Source organism: Dermacentor andersoni, chromosome 4 (genome assembly GCF_023375885.2).
Source record: "Dermacentor andersoni chromosome 4, qqDerAnde1_hic_scaffold, whole genome shotgun sequence".
NCBI classification, from domain to species: Eukaryota; Metazoa; Arthropoda; class Arachnida; order Ixodida; family Ixodidae; genus Dermacentor; species Dermacentor andersoni.
Window position 1 is genome coordinate 186,541,328 of NC_092817.1, and position 24,423 is coordinate 186,565,750.

Sequence of the window (24,423 nt, forward strand, 5' to 3'; positions counted from 1 at the left end):
TTGACTAATTTCGACTAATTACAGTGAAGAATAGCCGCAGTTCTATTTAGTCTCTTTCTATATAAACGCCTGAAGCATTTATCGTCGAGCTCACAATCGCTGATCCAGCTCAGCGGTTCTGGTGTTTTGACGTGCGACCTCGACATCTCCAATGTGATATTTTTCAATGAACGATAGGTCTGTTGCTGTTGCATCATGAAACAGGCGCGGAGTGGCCTCTCGCGTCCCCGCCAAAGTGCAGCCGGCTGTGCTGTGCTAAATTTTATAGGCTTTACATCAATGCACATAGTGTGCTTAAAAGACAAGAACGCTCCTTCCTGTATAGATGTTTCCGGTGATCTCTATGAGAAATCAGTAGCTCTTGTAGCTGGCAGCGGCGTGTGAATTGCCATGGAGCGCAGGCAATTAGAGTGATGATTTTCAGAAAGGCCGGCCTGAAGCGATACCTACATGAAATGTAGGTCTCACTTCAGACTGGCCTTTCTAATTTAATGTCGTTGGATGATGGACATTAAATTTGCGCAGATATTGCTGCAGTTCCTGCACGATGCATGGTTGGAAGCACTATTTAACTCTTTCATTTGCCCTAATGCGTGGTGACCAACTCTCGCGCATAAAAGAAAAAGAAAGAAGCTGTGATTGAAATGTCTCCACGATATCATTAAAAACACATGCTGTGCGTAAAAGGGCGTTTGTAAAATGTATTGTTCCTCGAGCGCTGTTTTATTTCCTTTAGTCTGCGTTTCCGACCTGATGTCCACCACCGACGCAGGCTCGGCTCGCTGCTCATGCTGGCCAGCCTTTTCGAGCTCGGCCAGTCGGTGGCTGCTGAAGGAAACAACTTTCCCGAGAGCTTGCGTGAAGTGGAGTACTACATAAGCAACGCGTCACAAGTGAGTCTCAAGCCCTTTGCGCAGGCCTTCAGCCTAAGCAGAGCCTTCACTGCGTGCAACGAGTGAAAAAAAAATTGCATTATGGGGTTTTACGTGCCATAACCACTTTTTGATTATGAGGCACGCCGTAGTTGAGGACTCCGGAAATTTCGATTACCTGGTCTTCTTTAACGTGCAGCTAAGTTTAAGTATACGGTTGTTTCCAAGCCCGAAACTCGAAGACAGCCCCAACGTCACTCGGACAACCGAGCTAGCCTCGGGCTACAAAACCTACCCTCAGAGTTCTGACTTCTACCACTCAGGACTAGGATCACCAATACAAAGTTCGGAGCCACGATGATGGACTCATCGTCAGCAGCCATCGTACTTCGACAGGTTTGGGAGCCACCGACTTTCCGCGAATAATTATTTACAGAACTTACAACCAGGCTGGAGACATATGAGAGGACCGCGACGTTCAACAACTGAAACGGCGAGCAGAAGTTGCGCCATCTTTTTTTATTTTTGATGGCGCTGCTCGACCCTGCTTCGAGAACAGAGACACCACCCTAGGGACGTGCAATCGATTTCGTGAGGACGTCTTGAAGACGTTCACGAGTGTCTCACGCTAGGAAAGGGCTGAAGTTCTCATGGAAACCCACGTACAGCTACGGAATCAGAACATCGCGATCTGCGCGGAGGAGGTGACTCGCCTTTTCCGCTACGCCAGCCCCCACATGTCTGCAAAAAAGAAAGTGTACTCCCTGATGCGGGGTGTGAAATAGCAGGTATTCACCAAATTGATACGCAACCCAAGACTGTCGCCGAGTTTGTTTCAGAGGCCACAGCAATGGAGAAGACGCTTGAAGTGCGCTCTAGGCAGTACAACTGCGATGCGCTGACAACAAACCACGCGGAACCTTAAAGGGCAACTGCGGCCAGTTGTCGATGTCAACGTATGTCGATAAAACTCGCTGGATGCGTTCCTCTAAACATTCCCGTCACGTCCTAAAAAGCAGCTTTGGGAGTTTTACATATTTTTTACAAATAAATTTATTTAACTGCATCGAGGACCCTACCTGGCCTCCTCCTCAGTTACAGGCCACATTGTGTATCACGTCAAGAGCGTTCCATCCAGAGCATGCCGCGCTCATGCGGACGACAGCGACAAAAATGGCTGTGGCTTAGCTAAGGTTAAGCACAGGATGCGAAGCATACTAGCCTTTATTTTAGTTGTTGAACCATTGTTTAGCCGGGTGAACTGCTGTTGCTTGGCTATATTTGGTTCGGCTAGACGAAGAAACAACTCATGCAGGCGAGCGCACGAGCTGAGACCCGGCTATGTAGCTACGCGGCCGCAAGCGAGCGCACGAGTTGAGCCTCCGCTTTTGCAGCTGTTATGACGTCATATGGTAGCTACGCGGCCGCGCGCGGCGCCGCAAGGAAGAGCGTGGTTGTGCGGCTAGTATGCTTCGCATAAAAGTCTACGATCGTGAGCAGGTGCATGGCGTGAGAAGTTGCTGTCGCGACGAGAAGTTGCGGTCCCTGCAGACGAGCAAAAGATGGGAGGCATCTGGTGTTGCGTTGTTGGCTGCACGGACTTCAGCCGTCGCCATCCGCACACGCAATTTGAGCTGATGCGGATCGCGTTCAGCCGAGGTTAACCCTATATGTCACAGTCGCGTAGTTCATGCGCCTGGGGCTGGCTGACCTGAGTGATTGACCTGAAGCTAATTAAGCCATCAGGATGAAGAAAACTTCTGTAGTTAAGTTTTGACCATACCGATTAAAATACACCATTCCTCATTTCGTACAGTGCACACACAAAAAAAGGAGAAGCCATGACACTGAGCAGTATTGACATCGGTATACGTTGCCGTTTTCGAAGGAAAGCTGCCCGCTGCACTCACCGGCGCTTCCCTAATATAGATGCGACTACGAACATAAGTGTATTTTTAGGTATTGTCATGCAGACTCATTATTTAGGTTGCGAGGTGCATTGATTGCCTCGTATCCCAAATGGGCCGCAAGCGTAGGTCCCTCGATACAGCAGCCGAAACAACCGCCTCGTTCAGCTGCCAACGGTGTCTATACTGGCATCGGCATTTCCAGGAGAAAACTACGCGTTTTCTAAATAAACGATCATACGTGGAAAGTCCTCATCTATGTCCACTTTAAGGAACATATTGTGTGCATGAAGAGAATACGAAGGATGATCAGTAGACAGAATAACAACGCTTCCGTACTACGGTCTCCTGCTCGCTGTTTGCGAAGGTGTGTGGTCGCTCGTATCAGCGCAATTCAAATTGATCTAACGGTGCTTACATTCACAAGATCTGCCTGTTTTGATATGTTCTGACAATAATTGATGCTAGCAATGAGGGGCTGGCATTATATCTCAAGCGAATGGCGAGTGGTCGCTGTACCTGCCGATGTAAACAAATGACCGTTTAGTGCTTTGGATTGTCAACGACGTTCTTGCGGGATACAAATGCGGAATGTCTTGCTCTACAAATTATATTGAGCATGCGAAACGCTTCCCTGAGAAGGGATAAAACACCTAAAATAGCAAGTAGCGTGTATAAAATCAGTGCTTAGGGCTACCCTTGGTGTTCATGTTGCAGCACGATATGCAGCGCGTGGGCGCTGGCTCTGGTGGCGGCAGGTCGAATTCGAACGGCGATTCGTGGCTATTGAATTGGTCAGAATGATAACTGTCAAGATATGACATATCCGAAGAGCTGGCGCAGCTGACATTGTCACGAGAAGGTCCGGCGCGGTAAAACTGAGCCGAGCGTATGCTCTTCGCTGCCGGGGACGGCATGCCTTGCTCGCCTTTTCCGGTGGAGACACTAGTGATGTCACACGGAAAGGTTCGCGCGACTGCTCGAGCAGATTTCGGTTTCGGTTTTGTGCTGTTTTGCCTGTTTAAACTCATTTTCGAATTCGCGTAACAACTCTGCTATCAGACGCGTGACAGGAGGGTCTCGGGAACCGAAATTTTCCATTACCTTGACATGGTCAAAAACTCGCCGGAGTTGCACTTTAAGCGCTAGGCGCTGACGATCTGGGCGACACAATCAGGGCGGTCGCGTATCCATGTTCTGTGGACGTCAGGTTTTAGCTCGCGTCAGTGCCACCACGTGGCGTATTGACCTTAAACTTTTCAAATTTTCCGCGGTGACATAGTGATGACGTCAACAAAACAGAAGTAAAATAATAAAAAGCTATCCCTACGCACTGAACTTCGCCTCAATGCTTGTCCTGCTGGCGTTATCAGTGTTCTTGATATAGCGTAGCCGCTCGTCCGCTGGAAATGACTTATCATCCTAAGAGCCTTTGATGTTTATTATGGTCTACTTTAACTCAAGGGAACTATGGTGTTGGGCTGCTAACCACGAGGTGCGGGATCGAATCCCGGCCACGGCGGCCGCATTTCGATGGGGCCGAAATGCGAAAACACCCGTGTGCTTAGATTTAGGTGCACGTTAAAGAACCTCAGGTGGTCGAAATTTCCGGAGTCCTCCACTACGGCGTGCCTCATAATCAGAAAGTGGTTTCGGCACGTAAAGCGCCATTATTTCATTTTCTTTTTTGGCTTACGGGAACGCCAAATTAGTATATAAGCACTGATAACAACCTAGTCCGTATACAATAGTCTGGAAAATATTTTTGTCGATTGAATCTCTGTTAAACTAGAACGGAATGCTTTTTTCCCTCTGAAGCCGAATAAATAGCGATGTTGTTCTAATTCCAAACGGATTTTCAATTCATTAGTGGGTCGTACAATGTTTGATGGGAATTTTCCATTCATTAGAAAGTTTTGCTTTCCAGTTTAGCTCTAGAAGACAGTAGGACTTTTATGTCTATAGTTATCTTGAGCTCCTTGAGTCCAATTTGTGCGACCGACAAATGTGTGGCATGCGCATCACGCCACTGGGCATCGCTGCGTGCGGTCATCGGCACCGCACTGGCCGACCGCGGTCGCCGCTGGCGGTAAAAGTCCTCAAATCGGGAGGGCCAGTTCACGCGACGTGTCGCCTCCAGCTTTATATTTTTCGTCTGCATTCACGTGCCGCCTGTGGTGCGTTCAAATAATTACAGCCGGGCAGATGTGGCGACCATGTTTAAATTTAATAGAAGGGTATATTTTGCTGCCTGATTGCCAAGAAGAAAACGTGGAAGCGCCCGGAGAGTCAGAAGCACTTCTTGTAAATTTTCGTGAATCCGCATTGTGGTTAGATTCCTCACCCCCCCCCCCCCCCAAAAAAAAAAAAAAAAAAGAAGTGTTGTGGCTACAGCTCTCAGAAATATTTAGGGATAGAGTACGTGCCAACAACAATGATTCAATGAATTGCTACAGACTATCAAGCTATATTGGAGTGAAAAAAATATCGTTTGAACAGAACATTGCACGATATTGGTTTAAGTCGAGATTTTTCTCTTTCTCTGTATCTATGAACAGCACTGTTTTCGAGGTTTCTCAGCCTGTTGTCACTTAAAGCGTTGAAATTCGAGACAAATATCATTGCCCTAGGGGATAACAAAGTTCACGAGAATCGCTGAAGTTTAGACCTATTGCCAAATTAGCGCTACATTAAAAATATTTTTAAATAAGAAGGCCATCCGTCATTATCTTTCAAATTTCCCAAATTAGGTCTATCGAATTGAATTAATGCAATCTGAAAAGAAAGCATGTCGCATCATTTATTTTCTTGTGCGATTACAAAGCGAGATATTCTACCGAATAAACGGTACCACCGCGATGGCATACGGGGTTACCGCGCTCTCGTGGTTGCATATTCCTGTCTTTTGCGGCACAGAATGCTCCAGCATGGTTTGGAAAACAAGGACAACCAAAACGGGAAATAATGGGGTGAGAACACTAGGCGCATTCTTGCACAGGAAACGCAAAATCTGTGCATGGCCACAACGAGAGAACGGCGGATCATTGTGACATGGTTTCGAGCGCTTGTTCTTGATAACGAGCTTTTAAAGGGAAGCTGAAGAGTCTGTCGAATTCAATAAGACGCTCATATACGGATGCGGGAACCTTATAAACCATGAAGGTAAAATTTGGGGGGGGGGGGATTTTTCACTTAGGAGCGACGCAATCGTCCGTTAAAATTGCGCTGTAGCTCCGCCCCCCGTCGAGCGCCGCGCGCTGCTGCTGACGCTCACGATGCGAGCGGAGACCGGAAACGGCGGCGTAGTGACGTCAACACTGGTGTTCCGCTCCTTCGCAGCCTCCGCGACCGTGCCTGACCGGGCTTATTTCTGCGTGCGTGCCGTCCTAATCTGCTTCGCTCGACCCTACATTCCTTTATTTGTGTGTATATGCCGGCGTTCTGTGCTGCCTACGCTTGCACGAACACCAGCGGCCGCGACGATGCTCCGATGTTCCATTAGTTCCTGCAAGACAAGAAGCTTTCAGCTAAGTGGGAGGCTGCTGTGAAGCGAAACAACTTCAAGCGCTCAAGAACAAGTGTTGTGCTCTAACTACTTCCGTGACGATTACTACCGGAGTTTATCAATAATGCGTGCTTTGGGTTCTCCTAAAAAAAGAATAGCTAGCACGCTGAACGGAAATTGTATGTTCATCGCCCACCCTTGACGCAGGTTTCATCACCAAGCGCCGCGAATTTTCTATTCGCACGTGGGTTGTGAAACAGCCTGCATGCAGCTACCATAACGCAGTGCAAGCGTAAAGTTTGCATGTGTTGGAAAGCCTGCTCACGCCAAGACGCTGCACTCCGCCTTCTCTCGCACACATAAGAAACCGACCATCTCACGTAGCCGACGGAACTCGCCGGTTACGAGTAGCGTGTGGATGGCGCGCTGATGAAGGTTCTATACTACACGTGCTACAACAGCCGGTAAGCTTTTCCCGCGTTTAAACCGTCTGTGTAGATTGTCGACAGCTTTGGGGCAGCGCAAAAATGCTGAAGATCGCATCACCGCTTACGTTCTACGAGGAGGCATGCAGGAACACAACACTACAGTTGTTTGCCCGGAAACGTACTCACGGGAACGCTGAATGCAGCTTAGCAAAAAACATACTCGCCAAAGAACATTTCCAACACAAGGAGATGCTAACGCTTCGCCTTCGTTCGCGTGGAAAGCAGTGCTTGCACCAGCATTTTTTGCTTCTTGGAGAGGCCGGCTCTTCGCAATCGGCTCGTACATGTAGTATGTACAAGTATGTACGTACGTGTAGTATGTACAAGTATAAACCCCTTACAAGTGATATTGCACGCGACAGCGACAGCGCTACAAGCGAGGCGATGGCTGTCGCGTTCACTCGTCGTCTCCAAGCCGAACTCCACGTGAGCGACGGCTTTGAGCGACGACTTCCCGGAATGAGGGCAGCAATATACGCGCCGAAACTAGCGTGACGCATGCTTTATCAATTTAAGTTGATGTATTTTACTGAAGAAGGAGCATAAAACATTTCTGAAGGTCTTGAACTAGGTTCTTATTCTTGCACGTGTAAAATTCAATAGTTTGCGCGTTCCGTGCGACAAACAGCAGTATTTCAGTTATGTACATCTAGTTTCAGCTTCGCAGAATTGGCTAGTCGCTCATAGCATTTCCGGGCGACGAGCGACGTGTTCTAAATTTCTAGAAACGAGCCATCGAGCGACAACACCGAGCGATTTGTTCAAGGGACGGCCCGTTTTGTCGCTGAAAGCCGTCGCCCGTCACCGTCGCGCGAAAAATCGCTCTCGTAGAGTTTGAACTTAACGCCGAACTCCTCAGGGAAACGCAAGCTCTCGAACATTTCCATGACAGTCTCAGCAAAACACCACCAAACTACTTTGCACCGTGCTTCGTGTGTAGCGGCAGCAGTTGGTCCGGACGAACCCCATTGTTGACGTCACGAGGCGCCCGACCAATCACAGGCGGAAACGAGGCGCGCGAGCTGGGCGTGTCTGCTGCTGCACTTTTCGTCGAAATAAAATATGTTTGCGCTTTCTTTCACTCAATTTCGATGCGATATTCGAATTCAGAGGGTTGAAAACCACGGCGTACTGCTCTTCGCTCATTTTTTCTGGAAAACCTTCCAGCTTCCCTTTAAGAGCGTGTCCTGCGCGCTGGTAATTAGAAACAAAATGGAGAGGATGCCAGAACATTGCTTTCAGCTGTACACAGGGTAGTCACTTGATTAATGAGGAAGCGCATTGGGGCGGACATGCTGCCGTAAGAAATGAAAATACGGCGTTCTGCACCCCCCTCAGGTGTATTGAAGCAGTGGCTATGCAGTACTCTCATTGGTAAAAAAAAAAAAAAAAAATAGAAGTCGGAAAGGAAGTAACAATCAGAGATTGTTGAATGGTTACAAGAGCTTTAATTTCTCTAGAAAAGCGCTAAAATATGGTAATTATTTACCTTTGTTCATTGTTCTGCACTACTGATGCATGCCATGGATATCTCACACTATGCTAGCCGCCTACAAAGAGGCATCGAGAAGTTGATATATTAACGACGAAATCGTTATATCCATTCTGACGAAATATATCAATACTTTCACAGCTGTTCCTCCCCTTAATTTTGAGCCTTTCCTACGAAAGGAACTAAGTAGCTATTGGCAACGCTTGCTAGACTCTGAAACAATTATTAATCTGCACTTAATGTACAATTAGGATTTTGGCCCGCTGCAACAAAGAAGCGACAAACTGATGTCCTAGTCTGTCGACTCAGAATAGGGCGCATCTATGGCACCTACAATTATTTGTTGATTAGTGGTGAATAGTGCAGTAGATGCGGTGAGTAGTCGACCATTCTGCTTGTTTTGCTAGATTGTCAGGAAGCAGAACATCAATGTGCGAAGTGGTTCCATGTAGTAAACAGACTCACTATTTCTCTCCATCCAGCAATATACATTGGCACAGACCCGCTTTCGATAGTAAACCAGTCTCTGTAGATCATTTTGATTTATGGAAAGTATCCTACACACCAGATCCGCAGCACGGCTTGTCACAAAAGGCTGTTGCCGCCGTATTAGTGTTTCTTTATGAGGGTGCACCTCCCGCCCTTGCGTTTAAGGGTCCTGTTACGGCAGCAGTGCTGCTTGAAAACTATTACTGCTGTCCCGTTTTAGCATATCATACCTTCGTAACATCTCTCTTGTTCTCAGCGCACCTAATTAGTCATTATCATGATTCTTAGATACGTATTTTACAAACATTACAACGACTGTTTTTAGGCCTCTTGGGAGCGATGGTACATCTACTATACCTAGTTCATTGGTTCATCGACAACTCATCACCACTTGTTGGCGCTCTTTTGCGACATCGGGCCATTGCACCCCAAAACAGCACATCATCATCTTAACAGTAGCGGCCTCCTTAAGCTAATGAAATAAGCTGAATACCCTATGAAAAAATGGCGTGCCGAAATTTATTTTGATGTGACAACTTGTCGTTCAATATCAGATTTACTACCGAGTCAACAGTACGGTATTTGGAAGACATTCACACTGAAACTGCTATGCCAACCTTGATCTAATCACTCGTGCTTTGCAGAGCCAGGTTGTGAACAACCAACTTCGAGTTGATGTACTTGCTGCGCTCATCAATACGCTCCAAAAAAGTAAGTTTTGCGAAGGCTGCAAAGCCTACGATCCTCGATTGGCCTTTGTTCTTTAAATACTACATTCTGCAAGTAACTGGACTTTGTGACTAGCGAGTTTATATGATGTATACACAAAAAGAAAAACGACGGAGCATTGTTTTGCTAAACCTAGCTTAAATCTTTGACAAATTAGCAGCATACCTGTACTTCACAAGACGCAATCCACCTTGGAAAGTGCAAACGTTCGAAACAGTTTATAGCCTACAATAATTAGAAAATGTTTCCTAGACAATATATTACAGGAAAATAAGTTTCGGATAGTGTGACTTAAAAGAAAAGTGTAACTGATGTTAACGCCCCCCCCCCCCCTTTTTCTTTTCAACCGTGTGGTAAGTTTGTGCTTCTGTCATTAGTATTTTACAAATAAGCTTCTGGCTGTTCTGTATGTCAATTGGTTTTTGTTGTGAACATTAGCTTTTTATTCTGTGTCTAACGTAGCGTTGCCATTGTTATGTATAATCGCTATGTGAATGTATGCGTATGTGCCTGTTCTGCAATTTATGATGGTCTGTGAACTCGACAAGCTGTCTATCTTGGCCGAATTTATATCGAGCGTCATGTATGTGCGTGTTGTCTATATTTGTTTATGTGTATCTGCTTGCACCAATAAACACTAGAGATCATAATGATGCAAATAAAGTAACATTTCTATGAGGCAGCAGTTCTTGTGACAACAGACTATCTTTTGCGATTTGCGATTAAAAATCGCGATGAATTCACTTGTAAACAGTACTTTTTTTTTTTGGTGTTCTTGGGCACAGGAAAGGTGCACTGTCGGGGATTGGTATTTGTAGTAACATGCGAACATCATTGGAGCTATTTTCGTAACCGAACATTTCGTGATCAAATCGGTAATGTTTATTTAAGCCCATTTATCATGGAAAATGGAGTACCACATGATGGCGTACTCAGCTGTACCCTTTTTAATCTAAAAGGTAATTACGCTCCCCAAATAAAATAATCATGTTTTACGCTGTTTACGTTGACGACGTGCAAATAGGGTTGAAATCTAATAACCTCGCTGTCCGACAGCAACGCATGCAGCTTAGTGCGAACAAAAATGTGAAAATGGGTTAATGAGAATGGGTTTAGGCTAAATGCCTAGAATAGCTCCTGATTCCTTTTTAGAAGGAAGGTGTGGTAGCTTCGACGGGGCGGCCGGACGGGAGACCTCCGGCGCGAGGCCTAACGGCCGGGCGCGAAGCGCAGCAAAAAAGAGCCGGACTGCCCAAGTCGGAGACCACACAAAGAATGCGTGTATTCCAGTGAGGGGAAAGGAGATACAGCGCCGTACACTTGCAGCGCTAGGCATGGAGTGGCGCCACCGGTTATAACCATTCGAAACCGAAACTGTGAACCGAAACAGGATATCACATCAGCTCTCCCTTGAAACAAAATTCGCCACTCGCTCTCCTCGCTCGAAAAAAACAAGAGCCATAATTTACAGAATAATACAGAAGTGTAAGCAGTTATGCAATGAATAAGGTTTTCAAACAGTATGACTTATGGACATGTATCATTTAGACATCTTAGTTGGCGTTGGCCAATTGAAAATGAATGCAGTGGAAATCTGACTCACTACCTGCCATGTGTTTAACTTGCGATGTGTTGAGTAACTTGGGATGAGCTGTGCAGATACCAAATGTAAGCACCATAACACAAGTGTTTCGTGGATGACATCTTTATAGAGTAAAAAATTCAGGTAGATGTAACTATCAGACTTCTGTTTTTCTAAGCAGACATATTTAGCTACCCCATTTTTAAGAGAAAGAAGCATACAACATACTGAAAATGAACACAAGTTCATGAATACAGTCGCATTGAAGTTCGGAAAGTACCTGTCTTGGGAATGCAACTAAGAGGTGCGTACTTGCACATACACGTCATACATGATAATAGCGTTCACTCAGTACAAGAAACAGACAATGCAAACATCCGTGTGCCCCCTTGGACAGCACAGATGGGTGGCTCGTTCGCTCTGAGCGTGAGTCGACACAGCTCTGGGGCCGTCATCGATTGAAGAATGTGCATAATGCAAATTTACACTGCAAGAATGTAGGGAATCTCCCCATACCCGTGCGGATCCTATGGGGCCTAATTTACAAGAATAAAACCGTTGGCATAAAAAGACGAATACGTGTCATGGTCATTACCGTAGTGAACTTGACGTTGTGCGTATTGCAAGTTTACAAGAAATGTAAGGTATCTCCTATACCAGTAGGAACTGGAAGAAACGGTGGAAAACAATCACCAAGGGATGGGTAGTCACTGCAATCATTCCTTTTAGTTAAGTTGTCAAGAGAATTCTGTCGTGCAGGTCATTTCACAAGTTTAGAGGCGTTCCAAAATTTGCTATTTTCAAGCTTTAAAGTATTGCGACCTACCCTACGGGAAACATTACATGAGCCTGAGTATGTATGACCAGACTTTCTCTAGTTGCGCACTCGGGCAAGATCTTCTGGAGGAAACAGGTGGCATTTTGTTGCGCCACGACGGTCCCCGTACGTTTTAACATTTTTGGCGCAAGCGCTGAATTCGCATGCAACCACTTCCCTAATAGTCTGGAAGCTGTATTCGGTATCCTGATCCCAGACAAAAGGCTGCTCTTGTTCTTGCAGTTTTCTAAGAGGCCCTACTAATTCAGCGTACTGCAGCACAAATTTTGCTTAATATACCGAAATTCAGCGTACTGCGGCATAAATGTTGCATAATATACCGCAAGGCCCAGATATTAACGCAGAGCCTTTTTGTCATTTGGGTGTAGCGCCTCAACAATTCACTTGACTTTGTTTTCCAGCGGCGAAATGCTGCTTGCACTGAGCCTATGTCCAAGAAAAGTGAGCTCTGGGACACTGTATACACACTATGCATTTAGCTACATACCGGCGGCTGAGATTCTGGAAAGCGCAGTTTGCAGATTTTTAATATGCTCAGCTTCAGTGTGGCCCCATATCAAGACATTATCTATACAGCACAATGTAACTGGACAGTCTCTTAAAACAGATAACATGATCTGCTGGAAAGCGTATGGCGCAGATGCCAAACCGAAACATACACGTTTAAAGCGAAAGAGACCATCATGAGTGATGAACGTAGTCAGCTCACTGCTTTTCTCGGACAATAAAACCTGATGGTAAGAGGACTGTCAGTCCAACTTACTGAAGGCAGTAGCATCTGCGAGTCGATGAAACAGTTCGTCAGCCCTCGGTAGTGGAAAGGCGTTGATCACGATAGCCTTGTTGGGTTCCCTGAGATTGACGCAAAGTCGAATGGAATTGTCTTTTTTTCGAACCACGACGAGCGGAGAAATCCACTCGGACGCTGACTAGTTCGATGACATCAGCTGATTCCAACTGCTGCAATTCGGTGGAGACTTGCTCATGGAGAACCAGTTTGGTTGAGACTGGTTGCACGAAAGCTCCAAGTGATGAATGAAGCCTTTTACAAGTCTCCATTGTCCTGAGCACAGATGGATGAATTCTGCCGGAGCGTTGTGCGGTAGAGACGAAAGCTGAACGTTTCGGTCGGCTGGAACTCCTGATACTTGTTGACATGTGAGCGAAGACCCTTGAATGTCAATGCCCAAAGCTTGAATTGCGTCCAGGCCCAGAAGAGAAGCGCCTTGGTTCATGACGTGGAATGGTACTACTAAAGCCTTGTTGCGGTACTTGACGAGCCCAGAGAAATGTCCTGAATGTAATATTTCTTGCTGCGAATAATTCTTGAGTCGAAGACCCGAAGGAGACAAGGGGAAACCCTTAAAATGTTCTTCGTACACGGAGCGGGTCATCAGCGGCACTGTAGGTCCTGTATCCCTGAGCAGTTTGAGTGGATTATTCGCTACGAGGACTTCGGCATAAATTATTGCGGGACGGCAATTCGGTGCTTGAATTGTAAGCAGAGACGAGACTGAAGTGGCTGATTCTGTCTCAGTGGTAGAGGAAACAAGCTGATCTCGAGCAGGGGACTGTGGATGCGTTCGGTTCCTCGAATGTCAAACTTCAGCGTAATGTCCCACTTTTCCGCACACATGGTAGGTAACGTGCTTGACCGGACAGCCTGGATCGGATGCCATGTGGTGAGGTGAACCACGTCGGTAGCAATGGACTGCGATGTCTCGACTGGCTTCACAGAGTTCGGACCGGGCACCCGACAGGCGAATGATTGAAAATTCAAGTTCCTTGTGAACTTTCTCCACGCTTCGTCCGATTTTGTCGGCCCTCTTGAGCGTGAGAAAAGGTCCCTCGTAGAGTAACCTTTCTTGTATTCATGCTGATGCGAAGGCTTGCGAGATTTGGTCACGGAGTCGTGATGCCAATAGCCGAACGCACAAGCAGGCGCTAGCATTTGTAATGCGGTGACGAAGTCCTTGTTTACTGTCCCTGAAGATAACACGATGTACGAGGGGATTTGTGCCTTCCTCATAATGTCAGTCGATGATGCGAAGAATGTCTGCGAAGGTTGCAGTTGTCAGGTCCATTTGCGCGGCCAGGTCGTAGTAGAGACGCTGCGCCTCAAAGCCCTAATTACTGAGTGAAATGGTTTTCTTCCTCTCGTCTTGTAGTGCCTCGCATCCGGTCTGCTGGAGAAACGTGCAGAAATAACGTTTACAAGTCAACCATGGTACCATAGGACTTCCGGGTATTGCAAGGAAACGCGGTATGGGCGGTGCGAATGCCATGCTGGGCACCGGGGACAATGACGGGGGAGCTGCGGTTGACGGAGCAGAAGTAGAAGTAGTTGCAGAGTCTTGGGCATGCCGGAAGCTATGTAGGAGCAGTAGCAGAATGGCAGAGGCAAGCAGCAGCAGAATATATGGTTTACCTCGTCGCCAGCTTGTAGTATGCGAATGGTGACAGAACACGCTGCGAAGCTGCACGTTGCACAAGTAGAGCGCTAGCAGCGTGCGGTCCCGAACAGGTGTTCGTAGAAGGAGAACGGGTTCGTCCTCGTCGCCAGTTTGTCGTAGCTTAGACGAAGAGGCCAGACGGGCGACCTCCGGCGTGAGGCATAGCGGCCGGACGCGAAGCGCCGCAAAAAAAGAGCCGGACTGCTCAAATCGGGGAGCAAACAAAGAATGCGTTTATTCCGGTGAGGGGAAAGGAACTACAGCAGCGTACACTTAAGCGTAAGGCGCGGAGTGGTGCCAGCGGTCATAATCATTCGAAACCGAAACTGTATACCAAAACAGGATATCACAGAAGGCCTGGCGCCAGAGCCCATTATCGATATCCATGGACAGCGCGTAGCTCTGAATGCAGAACACAGGTTTATTGGGTATCGTACTTGACTGAAAACTATCCTTCATACCCCACATCAAATAGCCCAGGAGCGAATTCCTCAAAGCAACAACAGTCTCAAACGTTTGTCCTATGCAACATGGCGTAGTAATCGAAAATGTCTATTGAATCTTCACAAAATTTTGATACGTAGACGTTTACTCAACGGCGTCTTAGCATATCAGCCTGCTACTCCAACTGCCCTAAAGATGCTGGATCCAGTTCACTATCCAGGGATCCGCCTGGCAACAGGCACTTTCAAAATAAGTCCTTTCCAACGTCTCTAAGTCGAATCCAATGAGTGGTCATTCTCCCGGAAAAGGGCATATTCCGCCTTCACCTATTTCCTGAAAGTACATTCGAACCCTAAACCTCTCTGCTGTACAACTGGAAACGACACCGCCTGTGCTACACCGCCTGTGCCTATTTTACATAATCGACCCACAGTGAGCGAGCCTTTCTCACTGCGTGTCTGGACTGCTCGTTTAAGCAACGGGCCTCCCTCTTCTAGAGCACCGTCTGGTGCTTCCAGCGAAGCTGCTTCCGCAGTGGCAACTGGTGGAACGCGACACATCGTTTATCGAGGCAGAGACGCCACAGAGGCACATATTCCAATGCACATTGTTGTACTCATTCCCATTGTTGTACTCATTCCCAGAGTATTACACTGACGCATCAGGATCCCATTACGGTGTATCTTATGTAGTAATTCGACCATTTTCTCGGAGTCCGATGTTCTGCACACTGAAACAAGTATCTTCATGGCGAAGCTATACGGAATAGTGTCTGCGGGTAAACATATAAACAAAGCTATTATGTCATTAACCCTCCAAGTGTCGTAAGATCCTTAATGTCATTTCTTAAAAATAAAAATCCTGTACTAAATCCCCTTTATTCACTCGCGTATACAACACTGATGTCGAAACCGCCACATTATAGTAACAGAAGCCAGCAACTCCACTACAGCTGTCCCAGCCGTAGACATGAAGCCTTTCTTATGAAAAACGTTTAGGAGCCATCGGCAGCATCCACGGTACACAAACACCTAATAAGCTGCATGTCATTAAGGCACAGTTATGAAATTGGCCACCCATATAACAAATACGACGAACCGAGGTTATTATCTGCCGATTAGAATCGGCCACACACGCTCACACCTGTTAATTTGCAATGAGCGAATTTTCTGTGGCAAACGTGGTAAACGCTGGCCATTATCCTCGTTCTGCTAGAATGTCGCTAAAAAGAATCTTGCAGAAAAAAGCACTTGCCTTTACCGTGCCGTCAACGAATTTATCTCCACCCTGCAACATTCTTTGGCCACGGCCCACTTTCTGACAATAAATCAGTTTTAGTTTTTTTTTAATGATGTTCATTTACTGCATATTATACATCTTTGCAATCCGTAACATGGTGTCTTATCAGTAGTTGCCACTGTGACAGTGATATTTAGAGCACGTGCCTCCTGGCCCATTCTGGCGCTCAAAGGTCCGGTGAGGCACAGTCCTACTTGCATAAGCTTACATTTGGACCTTATGATCCTTTCGCAACATATATTTTATGTCCATAGAACACCTCAATTATCATTGTCATATTTGCAGTGCATATATGTTTATGCATTTATACAGCGACTCATTTTAGGCCCCTTTACAGCCGTGTTGCATGCTGACTTCATGTGTACTTGTTAACTCATTGCATCATGTATCAGGCGCTCTTTGACCATAACTGGCCCTTGCAATATTAAAACGAATTAATCAGTCAATGAGAAAGTTCAAGTGCGCATGCAGCTGTAGCATTATTAGGTCGTGGAACGCTTCTGCAAAGGCCTGCTCTTCACCGAAGGCGTACTTCATGCCATAGTAGCGTTACTGACTGGGACGGTTCTTATTACGTTTATATTGTGTGAAGCGCGAACGTTTAGCCGAAATATAAAAGTAAAAATATCGGAGTACTAATAGTCCTCCTCATCTCTCTCTCGCTGCATATGAGTGTTGTGGTGACGAGATGTTTCAATGGGTGTAAAGGGTATTTAGGAGGATGATAAGCAGAACTTCGCAGTTATCTTCGGCTTGCTTGAGCAACAATTTCGGTCGGCGGACTGATCTTCAAGGGCTACAGTAAATTCTCGCGACCACCTCTCTATATATGTTGCTAGAAAAAAAAGGAAAGAAAGACAGAAAGAAAGAAAGAAAGAAAGAAAGAAGAAAAGTCGCAGTTTCGCCCGACAGGCGAAACATCGATTGCCATAGCAAATTAGTTGACAGTTATACGAAGGACAGTAGTTTTATTGGCCGTAGAAAACGGGAAACATTCGCTTACTAACTGAATTGTCAAGCATGGTGCCGCCGTCGCTGCTCATACTGCTGCTCATGCGCAGTTGCAGCCGGAGTAGAATGCGGCCGCCTCCTTCCCCTCCGCCCGGCGCCATGCGCGCGACGGAAGACTGCGCGTTTCCTCCCCCATTTCCTCCCTTGCACGCACAAGTTTGAGCCGCGATAGCCGGTGCCGCTCAGTCGCGGTCGGAGTACAATGCCGCAACCCGCTCTCCTTCCCGTCCCCGCGGGGCATTTCCCTTGACTGAAGACCGCGCGTTGCCTCCCTTGCGCGCGCGAAGTTGAACCGCGATCGTCGGCTCCCCTTGCGCGCTTTCACTTGCCCGTACACATGCAGTGCGTGGCGACGATGTTGTCTTTCTTGGACTTTGTAGGTAACATCACGGAGACGGAGAAAATGCGCCTGGAGTGTTCATATAATTGCAATCGCAATAAAATGCTCGAATGAAAAGCATGTATAGCATACCTGAGCAACTCAAGCAGGCTATGTGACTATTTGTCACGGCTCCATTTTAAAGGGGATGCCCCCCAAAAAAATGGGGAGCCCGCAGTACTTCCGGGGTCTACTGCAAAAGCACTAAAGCAAACACATTGGGGGACTACAAGGGCAAGTACACTGGGAAAGTATAATGATTCACTTTTGTTTCCTAATGTACTGTCCCAAAGTAGCCCCTCATGTATTCCCTTTAGTGCTTTCGCAGTGGCCCTCGGAAGTCTTGCGGGCTTCCCAATTTTTTTAATTGTAACACACAAATGTAGAACTAACACAATCTCTTCTTTATTTACTTCATTGAGAAAGGAGGTGTCGCTTCTTCCGTTCAGCTTCGGCCTCGCGTTTATGAAGATCGGTGTCTTCTTTCCGCTTTGCAAACCCAGCTGCGTTGCGCTGGGCTTCTTCCGAGGCGTACTGTCCCGGTCGACCCCGTGGCTTCGCAGGTGCCTCCGATGCAGATGCTCCTGAATTCATTTTGCAACTCGTAATGGCGACAAGCCAACGCGCACGTGCTTTTATATACAAGCGGCGAGCCCTCTACCATGACCTCACAAACCGGCAGGTGCGCCGCACGAACTAGGCGCTCTTTCGTCACAGCCCAAAACACCTTCTGGTGCGGAGTAGAGGTAACGCCTCTAGCTCTCACTGGTCCAATCCACCTACGGTCAAACACATTACAAATTTTCTTTTCAAAGCTCTCAGCTTGTTATGCCTGGATATGTCTACATAACTATTTTCCATACATTATGACCTTTTTCTATATTTCAAATCGATCTCATACATACTATCCTTACTTATTAGTGTTCCTACAATTAAATGTAGCAGTACCGCCGGCCACCGACATAACGCCGAATGAGCGAAGTATTGTATTCACACTAATAAATCATCATCATCGTCAACAGCGGAGGCCGCAATAGAAGGTGGACCGCGCGAGATCGCAGCTTGCGCATGGCTCCTTTTTCGCGTTTTGTGGAGTATTTTTAAAGCCAAAGAAAGCGAACAGCACCCAAATTCTTCGCACACGCACGCACGCACACACACACACACACACACACACACACACACACACACACACACACACGAGCCTACGTAGGCGTCTGTAGCTCCAGTCCGAATCCGTCGCAGCGCCGGCTACGCTCATACGTAATGCCACTGCTTCACCACCTCCTTGTCCCGTGGTTTCACCGCTCTTGGCGCCTCCGCGGCACGACGGAGAGAGTTTGGAAGGGAAACATGGGAAGTCTCGCAGGGGAGCGCAAAGCATCGGGCTTACGGATAGCCTAGCTCTCGCTTTTTCGCCTTCGCCGCCGGCGCGCAGGTTCTGGCGATGTCTGACCCTCCCCAAAAAGGTGAGGGTCAGGCATCGCCAGACACGGTGGCGCCGGCGACTTCGCGAGATGCGAGCGTGATCGATGACGTGTGCCGCTTGGTCGGTTGAGTTAGCGTCTCGTTGCAACGCGTGCGCTGTTGCCTTGTTAATATGCGGCGCTGCCTTTCAGTGCAACTAAGAGGCAATCTAGATGTCACCACCTGGAGTGTCAATTCCTATCGCAATAGAAAATTGTGGGTGTACGGAAAAAAACAATGTTTTTGGGGCACACCGAAACGGGGGACTCCAAAATAGTTTTGGCCACTTAAGGTAACAAGCACTTCAAAGCACACGGACGATTGTGTCAGATTTTTGTGGGCGGGTTATGCTACGTCTTGCTTCACACCCTATCACTACGGCGAACTGCACAGACGAAAGCAAGCGCCGGCACCAGCAGGCAAAACCATTTCGAAACTGGCTCACGAGAAGGTAATCATGTCTATATAGCCCGCAAATTTTGAATTATTACGCGTTTCCAGCACATGAAGATCTTTCGCAGACATTCCGCTTCTCTATACCTACATGAATGAAGCGGGAGTATGTCTACAGAAAAAGAAAACTTAACGCATTTGAGAATAAACAGGCATCAGCATGCACTTTGCCCTCTGTAAGAGTTGGGGTCGGGCATGAAATAGGTGGTAGCTGGCCCATGCCGTCGTCCAACTCATCCACGCTGAGGACGTTGTTGAAGGGAGGGACTTGTTCCCAACGAGAACGAGGAATATGGGATATGTTTACAACATCTACATGAGGGGTGGAGAACGTTACATTTCATCAGACTAGCATGGCCGAAAGAGAATGCACCCTGAGCAGCCGCCAACGACTGCTTAAGAACAGTCTGTCTTCCCTAGATCCCTAGGTGAGGGAAAACTGCCGTTCAACCTTCGTGCAATGGGAGAGTCATCATAGCCGACCTGCCTTTGAGGGGGAGGGTTGGCACACTCACTTACGCACTTTGGTTTCACTGAACACACCGAGGTAAGAGGGTTCTTGTAGATATGGGTCTTGACCCGAGCAGGCACCTCTTGATCCCACAGCTGACCCCGCAATCAGTGGCCGCCACGTCTGTTCATTGACTGTGACGACTCCTGGGGCCCGTGAGATCGCATGGCAAAACACCCTGTTCCAGGAGTTCTCTTGCTGCAAACAAACCATGAAGGCGACGGCGAATCAACTAACAATACTCGGTCCGCCGACCGTCACTAGACATGCCGCTGCCGTTGGGCTGTTGAGGCCGCGCATTGTCGTCCTTTCAAATCAAGTCGTCGCAGCGGGCTCGGAAGGGTTCGGAGGTCGCTTCTCCGAAGAACGCCAGCCCCCGCAGGCCGATCGTTACAGCTCCTCCATGGCCCGGAAAATCTCGACTGGCCAGTGCTGATAACCGCTGGGCAGGAAGAGAATGGCTGGTGGCAAGGGGGGGGGGATGCCTTTGCTAGCAGCGACCGGCTGTGAAATGATGACACCGCCCCAAAACATACAACAAGGACAGGCAACTGCAAGGCGAACCCCAGAACACGGCTCTGCGCCGAGATGACGTATATTGGATCTCACTTTAGACCTGCTAGGCTTCAAAGAAAACATAAGTGCAGAAACAACAAATGCTGCGTTTCGCTACGCCAGTTTTTGAAAGAATTTCGTGCTGACAAATTCAGCAATCATGGATGGAGTTCTGGTAATTGACAGGGGATCTTCTTGGTTTAACAGAATTAACAATAACGACCCTAAAATTTAAAAAGGATCTCTAAACGCAGAATACCAATAAGCGTGCTCAAAGCATCCGCATTGCTATACAACTTTCCCTTCTTATACCTAACGGAGAAGTTATAGTCGTGGAGATTGAGCCTCCATCCAAGCAAGCGGCCATTTTTGTGTGACATTTGATTGAGCCACGTTAGAGGACAGCAGTCGGTCTCGAAGATGAACTTCACTCCGTACAAGTAACACGACAAATGACAACTTCTGGGCTGCCCAAACGAAACAAGCACATTCCTTCTCTGAAGCGCTGTAGGTTCATCTCTTACAGCTAGTGTACGGCTGGCATAAAGGATAGTATGTTCCTCATTATCGTCGCCGACTTGTCTAAGTACCACGCCTATACCCTTGTCGCTTGCGTCGCACTGAACTATGAATTATTTTGTGTAGCCTGGCGCGCGAACCACAGGATGAGAAACCAATAGCGTTTTCAAACCTTGGAAAGCGTTCTCTTTGTCCTTATCCCAGTGCACGCTTCTCGGTGCTCCTTTTCGGAGGCCGTCCGTTAAAGGACTTGCTATTTTCGAGTAATTCGGAATGTACCGTTCATGGCACCCCACAAGTCCCAAAAATGAACGAATGTCTGTTATCGTGCGCGGCTGTGAAAAATCTCCAATCGTAGCTATTTTCAGCTCGGCCGGCCGTCTCATGCCCTGGCTGACAACATGGCCATATAAGTAACCTGCGAATAGCCAAATCTACACTTTTCCGTCTTCATCGTTAAGCCGGCTTCTCTCAACCGTAAGAACACCTGTTTGAGGTGCGATACGTGCTGCTACCAGCTGTCCGAAAAAATTGCTACATCATTAAGATACGGCAAGGCGAACTCCTGTAAGTCTTTTAGGACAATATTCATTAACCTAGAGAAGCTAAACGGCGCGTTCTTCAGCCCGAAGCTGAGGGCGAGAGGGTGAAAAGTGCCTACAGGCGAGATAAATGCGGCATAGCGGCTGGCACTTTCTGAAAGGGAACTTACCAGTATCGCCACACGAGATCTATAGTTGAAATGTATTTAGCAGCGCTAACTCTTTCGATTCGTTCCTCAATGTTGGGTATCGGGTACAGCTGATGCCTAGCGATGGCATTTCACTTCCTTTAGTCAACACAGAGACGAGGGTCCTTATTAGAGGTTTCTACAAGTATTAGCGGTGACGTGTAGTCACTTTCTGCGGGCTCAATAACTCCCAACTCTAGCATGCGCTGCATCTCTGCCTCTATAATTTCTCACTGTCATGGAGACACCCTGTAAGGCTTTGATCTTACGGGTTCGGTTGATGTCAGCTCCGTTTCATACGTTATTAGTTTGGTTTTAACTGGCGCATCGCTGAATCTGTCGAGATATTCCCCTAACAGCCCTCTTAGCTCATCTAGCTGTTCGGATCTAACAGCGTGCGGGCTCATCGAATGTTTTACCACTTCTTCTAGGCTGATTTCAGAGTTGGGGGTCGCCTTATACTCATTAAACTCGGTACTAGTGTCATCCTGCTCCTTGGTGGTACAGTTAACGACTCCGCTCCGCCCCACGTACAGCTTCATCAAATGGCAGTGCTATATCCTTACCTCCTTCCGGCGACCGGGCACTTTCAGAGCATAGTGAGTATTGGAAAATTTGTGCAACACTTTAACTTGTCCGTCCCAGTGAATTTCAAGCTTGTTCTTCCTTGAAGGTTTGAGGATAATTACCTGGTCTCCGGCGTTAAACGTACGAAGCCTCGCATTTTTGTCGTAATAGAACGTGTGTTCTTTCGAGCTACTCATGTTTTTTTGGACTAGTTCTTGGGTTGCAATTAGCCATTCCAACACATTTAGCACGTATTCTGCCACTGTAAGACTCTCTGCTCTTTCCTCCCACATCTCTCTTAACATTCTCAGTGGAGAACGGAGTGTCCTCCCATACACTAGTTCTGCTGGCGGGAACGCTGTAGCCTCATGAGGAACCGTTCGAAAAGCAAACAAAGTGGCCGGCAGACAATTCTCCCAGTCCTCCTTGTGCTCGTAACAGAGCGCCCGCAAAACTCGCTCATGCACTGAATGCCACTTCTCTACACTATTTGACTGATGATTGTAGACGGAACTGTGTATCAACTTTACCCCGAACTTTTGTAAGAATGTGGAAATCAGTGAGCTGGTGAATACTGACGCCTGATCCACCTGAATTTGTGCTGGAAACCCAACTCGTGCGAATACTTACAAAAGCGCGTCTACTGCTTCGGTGGAGCTGAGCTCTTTCAGAATGATTGCTACCGGAAGCGTTGCAGCCGTACACAGCATGGTAAACAAGTACCTGTAACATGGCTTTGCCTTTGGTAGAGGCCTTACCGTGTGTATCACAAGCCGTCTGCAACGTTCTGAAATTAAGGGCACTACCTTTACTGGAGCTTTCCAGGTTTCTACTAGTTTACCCGAGCGCTGGTAGGCGTCGCATGATCTTACAAAGTTGTCTACGTCTTTGAAACAACCAGGCCAGTAGTATTCCTTAATCAATCTTTCCTTCGATTTCTATGCCTAGGTCGACAGACCACCCGTTTCATTGACAAGAGACTCAAAAGATCCTCCCTGTACTTAGTAGGTACGACTAACTGATCTAGAATCCTGCCCTTTCGGTCTCCGTATTGCCCATACAACAATCCTCCTGTCTCTGTTATCGTCACGTTGCGCCTAGCATTGCCTTCTTTAGCTGTGTGATGCAATTTAGCTAAACGGTGATCATTCTTTTGCTCGGCTGCCAGTGACCGTCTGCCCACACGTAAGAGCCGATCAAAGTTGTTTGAGGCCGGTGATAGCAACGACCCTGCCTCGCTTGCGAGTGCGTCAGCTGGCTCTTCCTACAGGCGTGAACTTTGACACCCTAGCGATACGCTCTCATTGAGCTGGTCAGCTGGCAGGGTTTCCTCAACCATTTTTTTGTCCCTCGAGCGGGACGGAAAGAACCCGTTTCCGGGCGTCATTCAGAGGCCTGTCTATTCTTTCACCGTGTTTTAGATTCAGGCACTATCATATGTTTCTTCCAGTTGACGCTCTGTTACGGTCGAAATACCTATTCGGGTACGGCTCTCGAGTCAGGTTTGGTATGAAAACCACCATAAAAGAAAATGTTAGAAGGTTAGAGAACCAAAGCAGTTTCATACTCCAGAGAAATCTGTACTGTTGTACATGTGCGTTTCCTTTTGCAGATTTTGAGGACATGTACACAACGTTCGCTGTTCCTCACGTGAAGGCCATCACCTCAGCGAAAGTGTCTGGCGGGGTCATGATGTTGGGTGAGTGCACAGTTTTGTGCAAATTTATCTTGCCTGATGTTTTGTTCTGCCCTAAATGAATGCATTAGCGCCAGCAGCATCCTTAAACTAAACAAAATATAACATGCGAAACCAAAGTGGGTCATTGAAGAAAAACGATGGACATGAGCAGACACGAACACACTCACGAGGTCGTCCTCATGTACCTTCTCCCTCACGTAGTCAGGTGAGAATCAGAATTGGAAAATTTGGGACAGAGGGCGGACGTTGTGATGAGGGGCTGAGAAAGGGTGATGGAGACGATGTGAGGCTAAATGACGTAGAGGCGATTTATATTGCTTCGTTGTAGAGCAGTCACTCAGATCGTAGGCGTGATGAAGCCTGTGGCGCTGAGATCTACCTCGAAGCTTACTTGTAACTGATCTCAGTCATAAATGCTTGTGGATGCTATCTGT

The 24,423-nt window shown here is 47.3% G+C and overlaps 1 long non-coding RNA gene across 1 annotated transcript; it reads left to right on the forward strand.

Annotated features, from left to right (window-relative positions):
* The first annotated feature begins 779 nt into the window (after positions 1-779).
* LOC140217186 (uncharacterized) lies at positions 780-23,971 on the forward strand. The gene is made up of 3 exons (XR_011893711.1): positions 780-893; positions 9,398-9,464; positions 23,903-23,971. It is a non-coding gene; the product is annotated as an uncharacterized lncRNA (long non-coding RNA).
* Positions 23,972-24,423: the final 452 nt, after the last annotated feature.